Genomic DNA, 19088 nt, shown 5'->3' on the forward strand with positions numbered 1-19088 from the left:
AACACAATCAACACTAAAGATCCAGCAGATAAGCAGAACACTAATTGGTATGGAAGCAAACCAATATCCTCACATAACTGTCTCTTGTATCCTTCAAGATTTCTGGGATCAAACTGACAAAGCTAGTGATGAGACTTGTTCAGGACAGGGGACTAGAAAGATAAATCTACAGAAAGTAAAGCATTCTAAAGCATCAATGACAGCTTGGTAAAAACTGATGACCATGGGATCCTAGTTACACAGGAAGGCAAATGAGTTGCAGCAGTAGGCTAATGGGTTGAATGAACAGAGAGACAAAGAGGGGTGTTTTCCTAAAGAGAGAAAGAGGGGGGGAGAGAGAGAGAGAAAAAACAGGTTCCATTAAGAGTGGAAGAGTGATTGTTTGTGTCCAGAAAGGTCTCAACACAATGCCCGGGGCAGTGAGCCACTGACTGGTGCTCAGCAGTCCCACATCCTTTCAGCTTAAAGCACAAAACTGAGAGACAACCAGCTCTAAAAACATGCAGTCCTTGGTTGTAGAAAAGTGAAGGCTAGCAACAAACAAATGAATAAATTAGACCATACAGGAATCAAACATTAAACTACCTCCTCTCCTTTTAAAATGAACAATTCTAGCTCCAAAGTCAAAAGTCTACAATAAAGGGTAAGGCAGATGTGTGTCATGAAGAAGAATGAAAAGTTAACAAATCTGTCCGGCCAATTGTAACCCACCTGTTAAAGATTTTTAGTATAGAATTCAAATAGGGCAAGGATAGTTTGTGCTTTAATAACTTTGGAGAGCATCTAGCAAAGCTTCAACAAAATGATATCACTCAATTTAATGTTAATTTTAAAAGGTCCACCCATTTGCAATCTCAATGGACAAGCTGCCATTTATATTTATAACCTCATTTTTACCATTCTGGGGCTCTTGATACATCATCCAACTACAGGAAAAGATGGGAGAATCAGCCATGGCAACTTCCTCCCCTACCACTTCGATCCTGCAGTTTGCACTTATGAACTCTGGCAAGGTACCATGTTATTTAGGACAACTTCTTACACCACTAATTCTGACTACTCTTGCCCCAATATTAAAGGAAGGAGAAATGAGACTGGCACAGGCTAAATTTAACAGAAAATATCAAGTACTATACAGATTGTTAAGTAGTAGCAACAACTGAGAATCCAAGAAATTTGAGAAGTTTTGAGTTTAAAAAGCTTTTTCTCCATTTTAGTCCTTTCTAAATAAAACAAAGGGCTTGGACAGTATGGGATTCTAAGGCTTCAGTGGACAATGTAAGCTAACACTGAATAAAAGAATCACTTAAATCACCCTTTCTTGTACTATTACATTTCTTACATTCATAAAGCCTTCTTTTTAAGATACGAACACTTCCCAATTCTTTCCCTAGATCTAGAACACTTACGCCCCCCGCCCAAAGTTTACAGACCAGATTTGCGATAGTCAGAAAAAGATTAATTTAGATGATCAATCATTTGCCGTCACCGGCACCATTCCTCAACTCTACAGGAGTTCGATGGGTCAAGGAGTCAAACTCTCCCAAACCATCCCAGTCTCCTGGGGACTGATTCCCCCAACAAGGTGAACAAAACCCACTGGCCTCTGGATAACAAGCTTTTTCTTTGTAACTCTGCAGGCCAGGCTATCGGCTAAGCTTCCCAGACAGTTAAAAACTTTTAAAGGAAGCAAGAAGATCGAAACCAGGAAGATGGGGAGGCGATTAAAACAGGAGGACGACCCACCCACCTAACGCGAAGGAGAGACCGCTTGCAGGGCTGACGCTTCACTAGGAGCCAGGAAAGGTGCGGAGGGCGTCAGGCGTCGCAACCCCCACCCACTGGGTGAGAACGGAGGACCTGCAAAGCCAGGGGCCAACTGGAGGCCTGAAAGGGGGCGCGGGGCGGGGAGGGGGTGGGACGTGGACACAAGGGAGCGGCAGAGTCCAGCTAAGCACCACTACGGTCTAAGCACCGGCGGGGCAAAGCCGACAAAGGTCTGCCAAAGGAGGAGACGCCGAAGCTTGCAGCTTCACTCACCTGCCAGACGTTCGCCCCGCGGACAGAAGAACGGACGCAGCCCCGGCGCTTCCTCTCCTGCCGGACACAGCCCCTGCCGCCGCCGGAGCTCCAGGACCCGAGAGGACAGGGTGGTGCCGAAGCAGGCAACGCGGCGACCGGACCCGAGCCGAGGGAGGCGTACATAGGGGGCACCGGGGGGCTCGAGAAGGCAACTCTGTGCTTCGCCTTCCTTACCGGTAGCCAACAATGCTTCCCAGGAACAGCATCCTGCCAGCCTCAGCCCACTGCTCCCGGGCCTTCACCCGCAGCTCCCCCCCCCCCACCCCCCAGCAGCGGCCGGGTTTCCGGCGGCCACACCCCGCCCCCTCGCTACTTGGCCTCCGCCATCTTGTCGGAAGCGGGGAGAATGCAGTGCGCAGGCGTGCGCCGAGGTTGCGGGCGTACCCTAGCCTCGCGGAGAGGGAACTATATAATGCGCAGCCGTATCGGCCGCTGCGCCCGGCTGCGGTGTTCCGCTTCGGCGTCGCTGTCTTCTGTCTAGCCCGGGTACTGCCGGCTTTTCCTGAATTGTACTGCGGCCAAATTAATAAACCCTTCTGCCCACCCCACAGTCATTCTGCAAAAACCTATCTCGTGCCTACTATATGCCAGCTCCCAGGCTAGGCGCTGATGATAGATTAGTAGAACTCGGCTCCAGCGCTAAGGATGCTCATAATCTATTGAAAAAGCGAACTTTTCTTCTAGTGAAAGGGAGAGTAATTTCCTAATTTCTTGTTTTGTAACTGCACACGACCTCCTCTCTCTTGCCCCCGCAATTTTAATTCAAAACATACCTCTTCTAGGAAGTCCTCCCTCTCACACTGTTTGATCAGTTCTTTTACCTTGCGTTACCTCTTTAGCTTTATTTCATTCAGCATTAATTCAACAAATATTTGAGTTTCTATTATATACTAGATATGATTCTAGGTTTATAGCAGTAAGGAATATAAACTCATGGGACTTACATTCTAGGGGAGAAAATAATAAAAGACTAAAAGAAATCAACAAAATAACGGTCGATAGTGAAAAGGGATGGGAAGATAACAAACCACGAAAAGATGATGGAGAGTGAGAGGTGGTAATTAACGAGCGATCTCTCCAGAGATGACACTTGATCTGAGGCCTGACTGACCATAGGAGCCAGAAGTCATGAGACCATCTGGGGCAGAGCCTTCCAGACAGAGGAAACAGCAAAAGCAGAGGCGTGAGGTGGGAATGAGACCAGCACTTAAGGGACAGAAAGAATAGGTGGCATGGACACCTGGGGAGGAAATGAGGTCAGGGGGAGGCAGGGGCCAAATTAGGTAGGGCATTGAGGCCATGGTAAGAGTTGGAGTTTACTCCAAGCGGCCCCTCTGTCTCGGTGACACTGCCCGAACTACTCCTCCTCAGTCACTTCTAGCTCCTGACTGCCTCACTGCACGTGCTGATTCCACTGTCCTGAAGACCCTTGCTCTGGTTCTTTACACATCTAGCTTGTCATCTTTCATGTTTCAGTTTAAATGTCACCTCAGAAAGGCTATCCTTCCTAAACTAAGTCTCCCTCCTGCCCTCTCATTAGTCTCCATCATTGCACCTGATCATTTCTTCCAGGGCACTCAACATATTTTTAAATTATATGTTCATTGTTCTTCACTGGCTCTCCACTAAACTGTGAACTCCACAAGAGAGGGAAGATGTTTCATGTACCAGTGAATACCCCATGCCTAGCTCCATGCCTGGCATGGGTGGTCACTCAATATGTTTGTTGTAGTCATGAATGTGGAAGTTTGTCAGCACCTAAATAGTCAATGGTATACTACATTGTTTTGCACTTGTTGGTTTTTAAAATTAAATGCAAGTCATTTCCTGTTTATGTCTCCTCTGCTAGATTATAAATAGGAATGAGAGAGAGAGGGGGAGAGAGAGAGAGAAAGAGAATGAGATGAAGAAGAGTAGGTGATGGTGGGGTAGTGGGCAGAGATTGTATTGCATATTTTTTTAAATAAATTTATCTTATTTATTTATTTTTGGCTGCGCCGGGTCTTCGTTGCTGCGCGCAGCCTTTCTAGTTGCGGCAAGCAGGGGCTACTCTTTGTTGCGGTGCGCGGGCTTCTCGTTGCAGTGGCTTCTCTTGTTGCGGAGCACGGGCTCTAGGCGCATGGGCTTCAGTAGTTGTGGCTCGTGGGCTCAGTAGTTGTGGCTCAAGGGCTCTAGAGCTCAGGCTCAGTAGTTGTGCTGCATGGCCTTAGTTGCTCCGCAGCATGTGGGATCTTCCTGGACCAGGGCTCAAAGCTGTGTCCCCTGCATTGGCAGGCGGACTCCTAACCACTGCACCACCAGGGAAGCCCTGTATTGCATATACTGATATTTGCAGGACTAGGAGGACGAAGGCTTCAATTTAATGGAGCACCTATTATATGTGCTGTGTACTCTGCTGGACACTTAAACCTCACTACACCCCTGCTAGGTAGTTATCCTTGTTTTTATACATAGAAAACTTCAGAGAGATTAAGTCACTTGCCCAGGGTTCTACATTAAGAGATAGTGCCGAGCCTAAAGCCCATGTCCTTCCCATCTAGAGAAACTGGATTTCAAGATGGGCTTGTTTGGTGATTTAAGTCTGTGTCATTAGCAGGCTCTCATTAGCGATTTCAGCTACTGCCATTTAAGAATCCCAATCATACTGCTATTCTTGTACAGGATCTCAACAAAGGGCCTGATTGGAAACTGCTGTCATTCTTTTCTTTCAGACTAGAGCAGAACTCATTTTACCATTTCCTTTTCATGTCTTTTTAAAATTTGTATTTCTTTTTATTAATAACTTTTATATGTTTGATCAAGGGAAAAGAGGAGATACAGAAAAATGGGTGCATTCCCTAAATGCTAGCTGCATCCCCTCAGTTAGGCTTGTTACTGAATGACTAACTCTTTCATCTAGGTCCCAAGTAATACTTTAGTCATCAGAGACAGTTCTCTGGCAAAGAGTGACAGGGTTACTGCAACAGTCACTTATCCCATCTACTCATCAGAATTATACACCATCGTTTCCCTCTAAACAGGATAGCTGCCTCAGGATAGCTGTGAGGAGCTACTAGAAAGGATGGGGCCACTATCTTATACCCAGGGCCATTCAGTTTTTATATGAAGGCCATTCAGTTTTTTATACTGTTAACTCACAATAACACACACTTGTCCACCAAACCCAGTTAGTCCATAAGCAAACCAAGTAGTAGGTGGGAATATATACCGAAAAAGACTCCTCCGCCTTCTACCCCACTGTAGTATGATTCCTCCTTAGAATAAATCCTGGAATCAAGGCAATGTCTTTGGTTTCTATGGTATTCTCTCCTCTTATGGTTAACATCTGTTATGGGTTGAATATTCCCCCACCCCTCAAAAGATATGTTGAATTCCTAACCTCAAGTACTAACCAGTATGAACTTATTTGGGAGTAGGATCATTGCAGATGTAATTAGTTAAGTTAAAATGAGGTCATACTAGAGTAGCGTGGACCCCTAATCCAATAACTAGTGTCCTTATAAGAAGACAGCCATATGAAGAAAGAGACACACAGGAAGAAAGCCATGTGATGACAAAGGCAAAGATTGGAGTTATGTGGCTACAAGCCAAGGAACACCAAAGTTTGCTAGCCAACCATGAGAATTTAGGAAAAGGCAAGCAAGGATTTCTCTACAGGTTTCAGAGGAAGCATGGTCCTGTCAGTACCTTGATTTCAGACTTATAGCCTCCAGAACTGTGAGACAATAAATACCCATTATTTTAAGCTACCCAGTTTGTGACACTTTGTACAGCAGCCCTAGAAACAAATACACGATCATATGTGTGTGTGTGTGTGCGTGTGTATATATATATATATATATATATATATATATATATGTATGTTAGGGCCTGAAGTATAGGAAAGAGGTGGGGATGAGCAGTGAGGAGGTCTGGGTTACTGTCTCAATTTGGCAGCAACCAGTTGCAAGACTATGGGGCCAGTCCCTCCACCCCACGGAGCAAGTCTCCTCATCTGCATGAACAGGAATTATGATAGCTGCTCTGCCTACCTCAGAGCTCTGCAGCGATAGCTAACAAGTATTCCTCCAGAGATGATATAACCAAGATGACCTGACAGTTACTGAGAAACAATTATGCAAAAAAACAGGGTTCCTGCCCTGGGGAATTTTACAGTCTGGTTGAGGAGAAAGGTACTTTCCTGTGATAATATAACTAGCACAGGTCAAGTGTCAAGTGTGTAGTTTGGATCTGATTCACTGTTGATATGGAAAGAAGAATCATTGTGGACAGGGGTGGAGAGGAGAGAACTCATGAAGAACCTTAGCAGAAAAGGCATTCGTTAGAAGAATATTGGGTGCCTGCAGGATATTCAGGAGCAACACTCAACATTATGCCCAGAACTGGTCCCGAGGAGCCACCCCTGTATCCACTGCTGGATACAGATAACCAAAACTGGGACCACCAACACCACTTGACCTAGACACTGGCTGATGTCACTGCTGCCCTTGGAAACAGATACAGTTACTATTGCTGCCACTACTCTCATTAGAACAGAGGGTCACTGTGACTTCACCATGCTAGCTGTCAGTCCCAAGCCTGGGGACAAATGATTGACACAACCCAGGCACATGTTAACACTCTAGCTCAATGCTGTCCAATAGAAATATAATGCATGCCATATACATAATCCTAAATTTTCTAGTAGCCACATTAAGAAAATTAAAGAAAAAGGTGAAATTAATTTCAACAACATATTTTATTTAAGCCAATATATCCAAAATATTATCATTTCAACCTGTGACGCTACTGCATTTCATGTGCTCCGTAGCTACATGTGGCTAGTGGCTATCATATATGACAGCACAGCTCTAACTGATAGGGAGGCTGGAAGAATGACCGCATGGACTTTGGATTTCCATTGTGAGAGGTGGGCTCTGCTTCATGAGGAAGGCAACTTCCCAGACACCAGAAGAGGGTTCAGATGCAGTCTTGTGAATGGAAGACAAAGTTGAAGGAAAACAAAGACTGGATTGTAGAGAAAGGGAAATGGTAGTGTAAGGACTTTCATTATCAGTCTTATCCTGTAGTGACTGGGAACCACAGAGGGTTTCTGAACTGGGGAAATCCTTTGAAAAGTTTAAGAAAAGTACCATGCAGATACAGGTATAACTTTAAGAATACTAAAAGTGGAATTAGAATCCTGGATTTTAGTTATGCTTCCTATCTGTGCAGCCCTAGGCAGGTTGTCCCTCTGGATCTGTCTTCTCATCTTCAAGGATGGGGATGATGATATCTGTCTCTCAGGCTTGTTGTGAGGATTAAATGAAATATTGTGTGTGAAAATGCATGGCACCTACCAAGCACTCAATAAATGTTACTCAAATCTGTATGAATCTGAGTATTAGAGATCTAGATAAAGAGCAAAGAGGTTGAACTATTTCCCCAAAGCCAAGATGAACATTCTAGAGTGAAAAATCAGAAATATGTATTTCAGATACTTCAATTCTGTCTCAGCTTGAACAAGTTAAAAAAATGGACTTGTTTCCTAAGTAGCCCATTTCTTCCTTGAAGCTTTTACTGGTCATTCCTGGCTGAAGGTGTTCTCTCCTTCCACGGTCCCGGGTTCTCCTTTGGGCAGTATGACATGGTGTGTTGGGCTCATGCCTCATCTTCTTCACCAGGTACATACATGAGGGCAGAATCCATGTCTCATTCATCTTTGTATCTATGCCCTACAATGCCTTGAACTGGAAGCATCCAAACAAACAAGATCAGCAAAATTTGATAATTTTAGAACTTGGTTGATGAGAACCATGAATATCCATTATACCATTCTCAGTGCTTTGGGGTATACTTGGAAACTTTCATAATAAAGAGTTAAAAAAAAAAAGACATCCGAGAAACTTCTGCTTCAAGATAGCAGAGTAAGTACAAGTGTTTACCTCCCTTCTCTCTGTATCCCATTAAAATGTCAGCAGGGCTTAATTTTCAATGAAACTAATGAAGGTTAAGCTTCAAAGACCCCCATTTGCACAGGCCCTTTCCAAGGTCCTGGAAGGTGCCTTAGCAATATGTTCATGTGTTTGTACGATTTTCTAAAACCTGCAAAAGTAATATATTTCAACCACAATTGGTTAAGGGCATTGTCTCTTCCTACTCTGATTTCCCCTCTATCACAGCTCTCCTTGTGTCAGGTAGTATTAGAGTGGTTGGAGTCATTTTGGGATCCAGTTAAAGGAAAGTTGAGCTTGGGATACAATTTGTTAGAATTGAGTGGGAGAATATTTATATGATTCACAGTCACTTCTGTGAGTAGTATTTTATTGCTAGCCATCCTTGCAGAGGAATAGCTTCCAGGAATACTCCTCCAGCCATTGTCTGACTTTCCCAGCATCGTAACACCAAGGTGCAGGGCCAGAGGTTGTGTTGCAATATGAACACATCCTATGGTACTTGTACCAGAAGTAAGTACAGAGCCAGAAGCTAGTCTGTAGAAAATTCTTCCAAATTTTATAGCTCCTATAAATGAAACCTAATAGAAACGTCCCCAAATGTGACTACAATCTTAAAAAATTACAAGATGCCAAGCTAAAAAAAAAAAAAACCTATCAGTAATAAAAAATTTTTTGATCAACCATACTTGAAGAAACACTGAATGATCTGTTCAATTGATACAAATATGATAAAACAAAATCACTGTCATATGCAGAGGCAAGTAAAGAGCATCCAGACAAAAAATGTAGGGAAAAAGTATTATAGAAGTATGTCAGGCAGTAAAATAATAAACATACTATATTGTTTTTTGGATTTTGTGATATTTGTGGATTTTATGTTAGCATTCCAAAATGTATAATTTATTGTGATTTTTTTCTCATTCTAAATTAATATTTACTTCCTTACTTAAATTTGTATTCAAATTTTCTATTTTTTCTCTTACACAGGGACTCCAAAATTGATCTCTCATAAAACATTGATACCTGAAATTATAATTGGGGACTTCAACATCCCCCTCTCAGCAACTGATAGAACTAAGAGTCAGAAAATGAGCAAAGATATAGAAGACCTAAACAACACAATCAACCAACAGGATCTAAATGACATTTATAGACATTCTACCCACAATAGCAGAATGCACATTTTTTTCTTCAAGCACTGATAATAGACCAAATGCTGGGTCAGAAAACAAATGTTAACAATTTAAGAGAATTGAAACTATACAAAGTATGTTCTCTGACCATTATGGAATTGAATTAAAAATCAGTGAGAGAAAGGAAACAGGAAATTTTCCACATACTTGGAAATTAAACAACACCCTCTAAAATCATACCTTTTGGGGAATCCCCTGGTGGTCCAGTGGTTAGGACTCCGTGCTTTCACTGCTGAAGGCCCGGGTTCAATCTCTGGTCAGGGAACTAAGATCCCGCAAGCCACGCAGTGCAGCCTAAAACAAAAAAATATCACATCTTGTCAAAGAAGAAGTCTCAAAGGAAATTTAAAAGAATACACAGAACTGGGACTTCCCTGGTGGTCCAGTGGCTAAGACTCTGTGCTCCCAATGCAGGGGGCCCAGGTTTGATCCCTGGTCAGGAAACTAGATCCCATATGCCACAACTAAGAGTTCACATGCCTCAACTAAAGATCTCACATGCAGCAACGAAGATCCTGCATGCCACAACTAAGACCCAGTGCAGCCAAATAAATAAATAAATATTTTAAAAAAAAAGAATACACAGAACTGAATAAAAATAAAAATACAACATTTCAAAATTTCTGGGTTACAGCTAAAGTAGTGCTGAGAAGGTAATTTATACATTAAATATTACTCAGAAAAATTGGAAAGATTACATTAGGAAAGTCTCATATCAATAACCTTAAGAAGCTAGAAAAAAGAAAGAGCAGAAATCAATGACATTGGAAAACAAAATAAAACAAAACAAACAAATGCAACAAAAAGCTAGTTAATAGACTTCCAGCAAGACTGCCAAAGGGAGAAGACACAAATCATCAATATCAGTAATTAAACAGTTTATCATTACAGTTCCTGCAGCCTTTAAAGGAGTAATAAGGGAATATCACAGACACCAATAACTTATAATTCAACAACTTAGAATAGACCAATTCTACACACCACCAAAACTCAAACAAGATGAAATAGAAGAGTCCTATAACCATTAAAGAAATTGAACTTGTCATTATAATTTCCTGGAAAAAGAAATGGAGAATCCTTGCAAGTATTCTGAGAAAAATTAGCACCAATTTTATACAATCTGTTCAGAGAACAGAAGAGGAAGGAATACTTCTCTATTCACTTTATAAGGCCAATATTACTATGATACCAAAATTAGATAAAGACATTACAATAAAGAAAACTACAGACCGTCTCCCTTAAACTTAGATGAAAATATCATCAATAAAATATTAGCAAATCAAATCCAACACTGTATTAAAAAACATACATGACCAAGCAGGACTTATTCCAGGTATGCCTGACTGTTCAACATTAAAAAAAAATCAATCAATGTAATGTACATATCAATAGGCTAAAGAAGAAAAACCATATGATCGTTATCAATTGATTGAGAAAAGCATTTGACAAGGTCCAAATCCAAAACCTATTCATGACAAAACCTGGACCTGCTCCCTGACCAATAAGTGTACATAAAAGGGAAAACATCCATGAATGTTGAGAATGGGAGAGTGTTCCATCAGTTCATGAGAGATTTTTGACAAGTATCTGTAAGACAGGAAGTGACAGAAGAACCAAGGTGGAGGAAAGACTCCAGCCCAGAACATAAGGGGAGGAAGACGCCAGTGGAGGACCACAGCAGAGGTGGTTGCTAGTTCTTCTTGGAGAAGTCTAGCAAAGATACAGTTTAGCCAGTCATGGTTACAAACAGAAATGGGATATGGAGCACTGTCAACACTAGTGCTTCCCAACCATTTTTATGTCATGGCACATGTGGGAAATAATATGTGTAAGGGATGGTTTTGAGGAAGTGATTTCAGATCAACAACTTTCATATGACTTTGTCTCTAAAACTGATTTGCCTGAGAAGGCATCCGGAGTCATACTGGTTCTCTTTCTCGACTCCATTTTCACAATAGCTATCCCACCACTTTACCAAAGAGAAGCAAGCATTTCTCAATGATTCATTGCCCTGAATGCCAAGCAAAAGAATAATTTAACATTTATTAATGCCCTATTAATGCCCCCAGTCCATCTCATTAAGACATTGATTTCTAATTTTACTTTTTGTGCTGGTAATTTTTCTTTAATCAATAAGAATAATTTTAAAACACATTACCTTATGCTTACAAAAATAAAAATATAAGAAATTAAATTAAATTTGTTTCTGGCAGAGAAGTATGATAGGATTACTAATAAAGATTTTCAGACACTTCCACTTCTGGATAAGATGGAGTAATAAGTACCAGGTTCACCCTCAAGCTTTAAACAACCCAAAACTGGACGAAATATGTGAAGCAATGTTTTTGTTTGTTTGTTTGTTTTTGAGGCACTGGACACCTGGCAGTGGAGAACAGTGAGCTCTGAAAGACAGGAAGCAAATATTATACCTTAGATGTTTCTCTTGCCTGTTTGCTCTAAGGAGGCCAGCTGCCATGGTGTGAGCTGCTTTATGGAGAGGCCCATATGACATGGAACAGAGGAGGTCTCTGGCCAAAAGCCAGCAAGATACTGAGGTTCTTAGTCCAACAGTTCACAAGGAATGCAATCCCACCAACAATCATGTGAGTGAGCCTGGAAGTGGATCCTCTCCCAGTCAAGCCTTCAGATGATACCACAGCATTGGCTAACAGCTTCATAGAAAGACCTTGAGCTACAGGGAGCCAAGTAATTCATAAACTATGCTCAACTTCCTGACATATAGAAACTGTGAAATAATAGCTATTGTTTTTAGCTGCTAAGTCTTAGAGTAATTTGTTACACAGCTACAGATTAATACAGGAAGAAGATTAATACATGAGAAGGGATAAATTCCATTTCTAACACTGCTGGAATTGGACAAAGAGCAGGCTTAAAAATCTTCATCACATAACCAATTACACATTTTAACTCTTTGCCTTCTAGCTCTTGTACCTGCTTCAACTTTTCATTCATAATAGAATAAACTGCCATTTATCTAAGCTCCACCTATTCCTTAAAGCTTTCCAACTAAAGTGACTAAATGTAATAAAGTAAGCAGCCAGAGATACTGTGTTTTTCCATCTAATGATAGAAAAAAAGAAAACACTTCATCTGGGTAGAAATTGATAATTAGCCATATCCAATTCCTGGACATCTGGCTTTTAAATGAAACTGAACATAGTAATGTTTGTTTCCGGGGGCATTCTTTTACCGAAAATGCAACTTATTCTTTTGGTCTTTAAAAGGATAACATCAATGCACTTTTAAATATCAAGTTACCAAAGATTTGTCTCAATTTTTTTACATATTACCATGGTGTTACATGTTTATTGTAGAAAATCTGTAAACCACAGAAAATTGCAAGAAGAAGGAAAAAAACCTCACCATCCAAGATAATTGTTCACATTTTGATGACTATCTTCCCATATTTGACTTTAAAAATAAAAGGAATTTCAGAATAATATTTTTTCCCTGAACAACAAATCCTCATTAGCAACAAGAGAATATTTTAATGGATGAAATTTAATGAAGAACACCAAACCATTTATGCCACTGAAATCCACATCCATTTTCTCATACAGTTTAAGATGTGGCTGATGACACTGATATTTTAGCCCTGACAACCAGTCTGAATGGCTCAGGGAAATATCCCACAAGGCTAAAGCAGCCCTGGCAATATATTGAGGGTAGTGGCGCTTGGGGAAGCAACATAGGTTTGCACGCATTCTCCCTTCATACTGCCTCTGCTGCTACAGAATTTGTGGTGGGGCAGGGGCTCATAGCCTTGCACTCGGATCCTTAATTGGCTGGAGCCAGCTCAAAGAAGTGCTAAAAAACTGACTGTTAAATTTCAGGAATTTTGTGAGCTAGTTCTTAAACACAGTCATTATTAAAAATTCAATGATGTAAGCTTTCAATGAAATAAATTACACTCAGAGCAAAGGTCATACTCAAAACTCATCATTTTTAATTATTTTACTACATTTTGCTGTTGCCTGTGTTCCTGATGCTGTTTCCATCTACTGTATCTGGATGGTGGAAATAGTGTATAACGGTGTGCTGGAGGACTTCTCTTTGTCTAGTGATTTCACATTGGTAGTTTGGAATTGTTCAGTCTGAGAGTATTTAAACCATGGAAATAGAAGGATGCTCCAAATTTGGGCTCAATTTATTGTTTTGTTGATTGTATAGTGATGGAGAAAATGTTAATACTGTAGATTAAACTTAAAAATATGTCGTGTCTATAGCTGTTACATTGTGACTAGCACAAAGTTCAAGGAATTATTCCTCCAGTATTCAAAAACTATTATCAAATTCATCCAAGTCACTCAGGTCATTGGTGAATGAGTCAAGTTCCAACACATATCTTTGTTGTTTCACTTTCATCTTAATCATTAATGTCAGTGAAAATATCAGCCAGGATTCTTGTCAAAACTACACTTGTTTGTTATTTACAATGGTATGTTGGCTACAGATACAAAAGTTCAGCAAAAATCAATGAAACATTCACTGGGAATCAATTGGCTATATGGAATTCACACTAAAGAATAATGTATATTCTATTATTATTTATAAACTATGTGTTCTATATCCTTTATATCAGCAGAATTTAACATAAATCTGTGTGTGCATTCATGTGTGTGTTTCAGAAAGCTGGTTGTTAATCATTTACTAATACACTTCTATTCAGAGCAAATGCTTCCCTTTGCCCCACTCACCATAGCCTCCAGCAGATCCCTTTCAGCTAGGCACAGACTGATAAATCAGTAGGGAAAAGAAGTGAAAGAAAAGAGCTGGGGGGAAAGCAGAAAAGGGAGGAAGAAATAGAAAAGAAAGAAAGGAAAGAGAAAGTTCTCCTTGTCTTGTCTTTCAACATCAGTCAGCAGCTGTCTACGAGAAAGGAGACAAACCACTGCACAACCCGTGTGACCTGGAATAACAAACATGTGTGGGATTAGCTGGCAACCCCAATTTTAGAGAGCTAAGAAGCCAGCAGTCTCCGTCAACAGTGACCATGCTGACTCTGGGTCAGAGGTTGTTTTAGGGTTTTTTTGTTTGTTTATTTTTAACATTTAAAAAATTTAGGTATAATTTATACACAGTAAAATTCCTCATAGAGTACAGTTCTATGTGTTTTGACAAATGCATATAGTCATGTAACTACCACTGCAATCAAGATATAGAACATTTCCATCATCCCCCCAAATTCACTTAAGCCTATTTGTGATCAACCCCTCTCCCCATCTCCAGATGCTGACAGCCACCAATGTTTCCTATCCTCGTTTTGTTTTGTTTTCCAGAATGACATTTAGAAGGACTCATATAGTATGTAGCCTTTTGAGTCTAGCTACTTTCACTTAACATAATGTATTAGAGATTACCTCATGTTGTTGCATGCATCAGTAGTTCATTTCTTTTTATTGCAGTATACAGATTGCAGTATACAGTACCACAGTTTGTTACCCATTCACTGGTTGAGGAACACTTGCGTTGTTTTTAGTTCAGAATGATTATGAATAATTCCACGTGTTTATTTACTTACTTAAAGACTTTTTTGGAAGAGCAGATTTAGGTTCACAACAAAATTGAGAGGAAGGTACAGAGATTTTCCACATATCCCCAAGCACCTTGTTACATGAATCACCTTCTGCATTATTAGCATTACTCACCAAAATGGTCCATACATTTGTTACCAAGTATGAAACTACCGTGACACATCACAATCACTCAAAGTTCATATTTATCTTAGGTTCACACTTGGTATTGTACATTCTGTGGGTTTGGACAAATGTATAGTGACATATAGCCGTAATTAGAATATCATACAGAGTATTTTCACTGCCCTTAAAATCCTCTGTGCTCTGCCTATACCTTTACCGCCCCTCCCCAAGAAACAGTGATGTTTCTATTATTGCCATAGAGTTGTCTTTTCTAGAATGTCATATGATTGGAATCATACAGTATGAAGCCCTTTCAGATTGGCTTCTTTCACTTAGTAATATGCTTTTAAGTTTCCTCCATGTCTTTTAAGGACTTGATAGTTTATTTCTTTTTAGTGCTGAATAGTATTCCATTATATGGATGTATTACAGTTTATTTATTCATTTATCTACTAAAGTACATCTTAGCTGCTTCCAAGTTTTGGCAATTATGAATAAAGCTGCTATTAACATCTGTGTGCAAATTTTTGTGTGGATATGTTTTCAATTTCATTGAGTAAATACCAGCATGATTAATGGATTGTATACTAAGAGTAAGAAACTTACAAAACTTAGTTTTGTAAGAAACTGCCAAACTGTCTTCCAAAGTGGCTGTACCATTTTGTATTCCCATCAACAATGAATAAGAGTTCCCATTATTCTACATCCTTGCCAGCATTTGGTGTTGTCAATGTTCCAGATTTGGTCTTTCTAATAGGTGTGTAGTGGCACTTGTTTTTTATGATTGAGTTTAGAGAACTCTTTACATATTCTGGATACAAATCTTTTAACTGACATGCATTTTACAAATATTTCCTCCCAGTCTGTAGCTTGTATTTTCATTTTGCGGTGTCTTTTGAAGAGGAGAAGTTTAAAATTTTGAAATCCAAATTATCAGTTGTTTTTTAAATAAAACACGTTTTTGGTGTTATATCTAAGAAAACTTGCCTAACTCAAGGTCAAAATGTTTCTCCTATGATTTCTTCTAGAAGTTTTATAGTTTATAGGTTGTACATTTATGTCTATTATCTATTTTTGCACATAGCACAAGATAAGGGTAGAGGTTCCTTTTGTTGTTGTTGTTGAACATGGACGTTGTAAATTGCTCACCAGTTCCCAGGGGTTAGTAAATTCCTGAGACAGGAAGCTTGGAGGAAGGCTCAGGCCTATTCTTCTTCTACCTTGAACTGGAGGGAATGGGAAGGCAGGCAGCTGCTAAGAAAGAGAGGCGTTATTTCCTTTCACTCTAGTGGCAGGAATAAAAAGCTTTAAGAAAATTATTATTGAAGCAAGAAAAGTCTTCTATTACAGGGCTATCTTCCCTCCTATACTAGTTCACATACCTCCCCCCCACCCCACACACACACCATAACCAGGTGTTACTTATCTAGTATTCTGAGGCGGAAGAGAGATCAACTATTTTTGTAAAAATATTTTATGCTGGGATGTAGAATGGAGGTCACTTTGAAATACAATAGCATCATCTCTTCTTTTGTGTGCAGTTTCATTTCCCAAGTAATAGGGTTTTTTTTCAAACAGAATTTGCTTTGACCTAATCCTTTAAATTGTACGTGCAACCAAGCAATATGTGTACAAAGGTGAGTACATATTAATTCTAAAACTGATTCTATTTCTTAAATGTTTTACTCTTCTCAAATGCTTACTGTAGTGTATTATTTATGTTTCAAACCCCTTTACTCATCCATGCTGTCTCAGTAAAACATTAAGAGCATAGCATTACATTAATCTCCACAGCAATTAATATCATAAACCCCAGATTATGGCTTTGTTATTAAATGTAGCAGATGGGAGACAGAGCTGAGAAAAACAAAGCTCCCTTCAAAACATGGTATTTTAAAAAGTTATTAAAACTGATAGCGGAGGGAGTACAGGTGTAGTAGCTCAAAGTAACTTGCATGATATTTACCTAAATTCCTTATTTACTTCTAAGAAATGTGCTTAGGGCCAAAATCTTATCTCACAAATTAGCTCATAGGAGTTACATAAGAATGAAGTAGAACATTTTGGCAAAATCTCGCCATAAGGAACTACTTGGATGTATTGTTTCTAGGTGTATTACCCATAAATTGTTATTACAAACTGGCTTTTCAGGTATTAAACACAGAGGATGCTGGACTTGCCTTTAGTAAAATAACAAAAGGGCCCCTTTGGGTACCAGAATTTAATTAGTTTCTGGCTGAGGTTGGAGAAACATGATGCCCACCATTTGTTCCTGCTGGAGGAAACAGAAAGTTGCAGGGGAGGAGAAGAGGGGGAGAGGGTTCCATTGCTGTACTTAGAACCATCAAATCCTGATGCTAGGAATTTAGAAAAGGCAGCCCTACAGAGCACGGAGCTTCCCTTTCTCAGTGCTTTCTGAAACAAAGGAAACAAGCCAGATCTCAGATGGACTCTTGTCCTGGACTGAAAAGCTTGCAGAGGGCAGGGTGGCAGTGAGGGCGGTAGCATGGATTGGTTTAGTCTCCACTTCTGCCTCTAGCTCCTTGGCTGAAAGCTTTTAGACTTAGGGGACCAAAGACTTCTGGGTCCTTAAGGTCCCCAGGGAACCATTTGGGCGGGGTCATCCCAAGCAGCATTTGACTAAAATTACCAGAGTGTCAGCTGGATCAAAGTGATTCTGAAAATTGAGGCAAATTGCCTAAATAATTCTGTTCAAACATACAGCTGGCTGATGCAAAAGTAGTCTTTTTGGCTTATCTTAGATAACAATGAAAGTTATTCACATCATTTAGTAAGTATACGTGAGAATTAAAATAATGTTTTTAGGAAAATGTATATATTAATGTGGATGAAGTTGTTAGAATACATTTATCCACAGCATTTACTAAGAGCAGATGACAATGTCTAAAAGACAGACTCTGATGGCAAAATTGTAGAGTGAAGTATGAAATCTACACATACCTTAATCTCAGGGGTAAGAGTCATAATGGTGACTTCCTCCATTGGGCTGTTGGGAAGCGTGTAATATTTTGGGTAAAAGGGGGCTCTTTGAGGCAATCAGTGGCGCTAATATACCAAGAATACCACAACATCTTTCTTAAATTTTCTATCTTAGTTTACCAGGCTGAAGTTAGTGTTGGTATTAGTTAGTGAAGGTATTATTCTAATCTATATCCAAAGAGTTTACAATTCCTGGGCTCACAGAGCTCATGCTAATGCAAATTCCATCTTGTCATTCCACTATGTACTAGAGTGATGTGAGCTTTGCACTGGGCAAAGCTTCAAAGAGTTGGCAAGAAAATGAAGGGCCTGCCCCAAAGAATGTCCTGCTTCAGCCTCCACTGAGCAAAAATTCTTCAGTGGAGCATACCAGCTGCCCCAGAAAAGCAGAAGTACAAAATCCCTATCAGTGAGCCTAGAACCCACACTGTCCAACTTGAAAGTACATTGGTATTTGTTGAAGCTCACTATAGAACAGGCTATTGTCAAGTTCTCATGGTAAAAGACAAATAGAACCTCTTTTTCATTAGAAAGAAATGTTCATAATAAATATGATACATTTAAAATTGGATTTTATTGTGAAGATAGACTAGCTTTTTTTTTTAAGGTTAGCATTATCTTAATTTAAATATCTACAAAATGAGCTTCTTCCTTTGTACATTCAATGACTCTAGCTTATTTTCCCAAAATACATCACATAGTCAAACATTCCCACCAAGCTAAGAATAGGAACAAGCTGTTAGTAAGAGGGAGTGATGGGTGAGGACTAGACCTGCCAAGACTGAATGATTATAAATGATCCTAAGTTTAAAAAGGCAGAGATTTCCCCCCACTCCATTGTGTTATAACATCTTGCAACAGTAGCACAAATGCTTCTTTGATTTACAACCAAAATGGCAGTATTCCTTAGGTCTGGTGACTTAAAGAAGGAATTCTTCCCTGACCTCCTCCCGTAGTGGGGCATAGTGGGCCAGATGCAGCTCTCTTGCCCTTTGACTTCTTCAAAAGCAGATAATTGATTTTTTAAAATATCATGCTTTTCTTGTTTCTGATTAAGCAAAATGAAAGTTTATTACAAAGAGAATGTTGATTGGCTATTCCTCATCTCTGGTGAAGATGGAGAGCGAGGAATAGGGTTCAACTTCGTTAGAAGGAATTTAGGGTTGACGGAGGAAGAATTTCGTGAATCCAGGAGTTATGAGGCACAGAGCAGATCC

At 39.9% G+C, this 19088-nt stretch overlaps 1 protein-coding gene and 1 long non-coding RNA gene across 6 annotated transcripts in view; both read right to left on the reverse strand.

Moving 5' to 3' along the window:
• Positions 1 to 2336, reverse strand: part of APC (APC regulator of WNT signaling pathway) — a 136536-nt gene extending 134200 nt beyond the window's left edge. For all 4 annotated transcript variants that reach the window (XM_059916885.1, XM_059916884.1, XM_059916882.1 and 1 more), the window contains exon 1: positions 2041 to 2336. The gene's annotated coding sequence lies outside the window, so the exon portion shown is untranslated. The remainder of the gene's footprint in view (positions 1 to 2040) is intronic.
• Positions 2337 to 6801: 4465 nt separating this feature from the next.
• The window catches only part of LOC132362431 (uncharacterized), a 95641-nt gene continuing 83354 nt past the window's right edge, over positions 6802 to 19088 (reverse strand). For both annotated transcript variants that reach the window (XR_009502373.1, XR_009502372.1), the window contains 2 exons: positions 9392 to 9505; positions 6802 to 7811 (listed from right to left, as the gene is read on the reverse strand). This is a non-coding gene — a long non-coding RNA (uncharacterized LOC132362431). The remainder of the gene's footprint in view (positions 7812 to 9391; positions 9506 to 19088) is intronic.

The sequence above is a fragment of the Balaenoptera ricei genome, chromosome 3, assembly GCF_028023285.1.
Source record: "Balaenoptera ricei isolate mBalRic1 chromosome 3, mBalRic1.hap2, whole genome shotgun sequence".
Taxonomy (NCBI): Eukaryota; Metazoa; Chordata; class Mammalia; order Artiodactyla; family Balaenopteridae; genus Balaenoptera; species Balaenoptera ricei.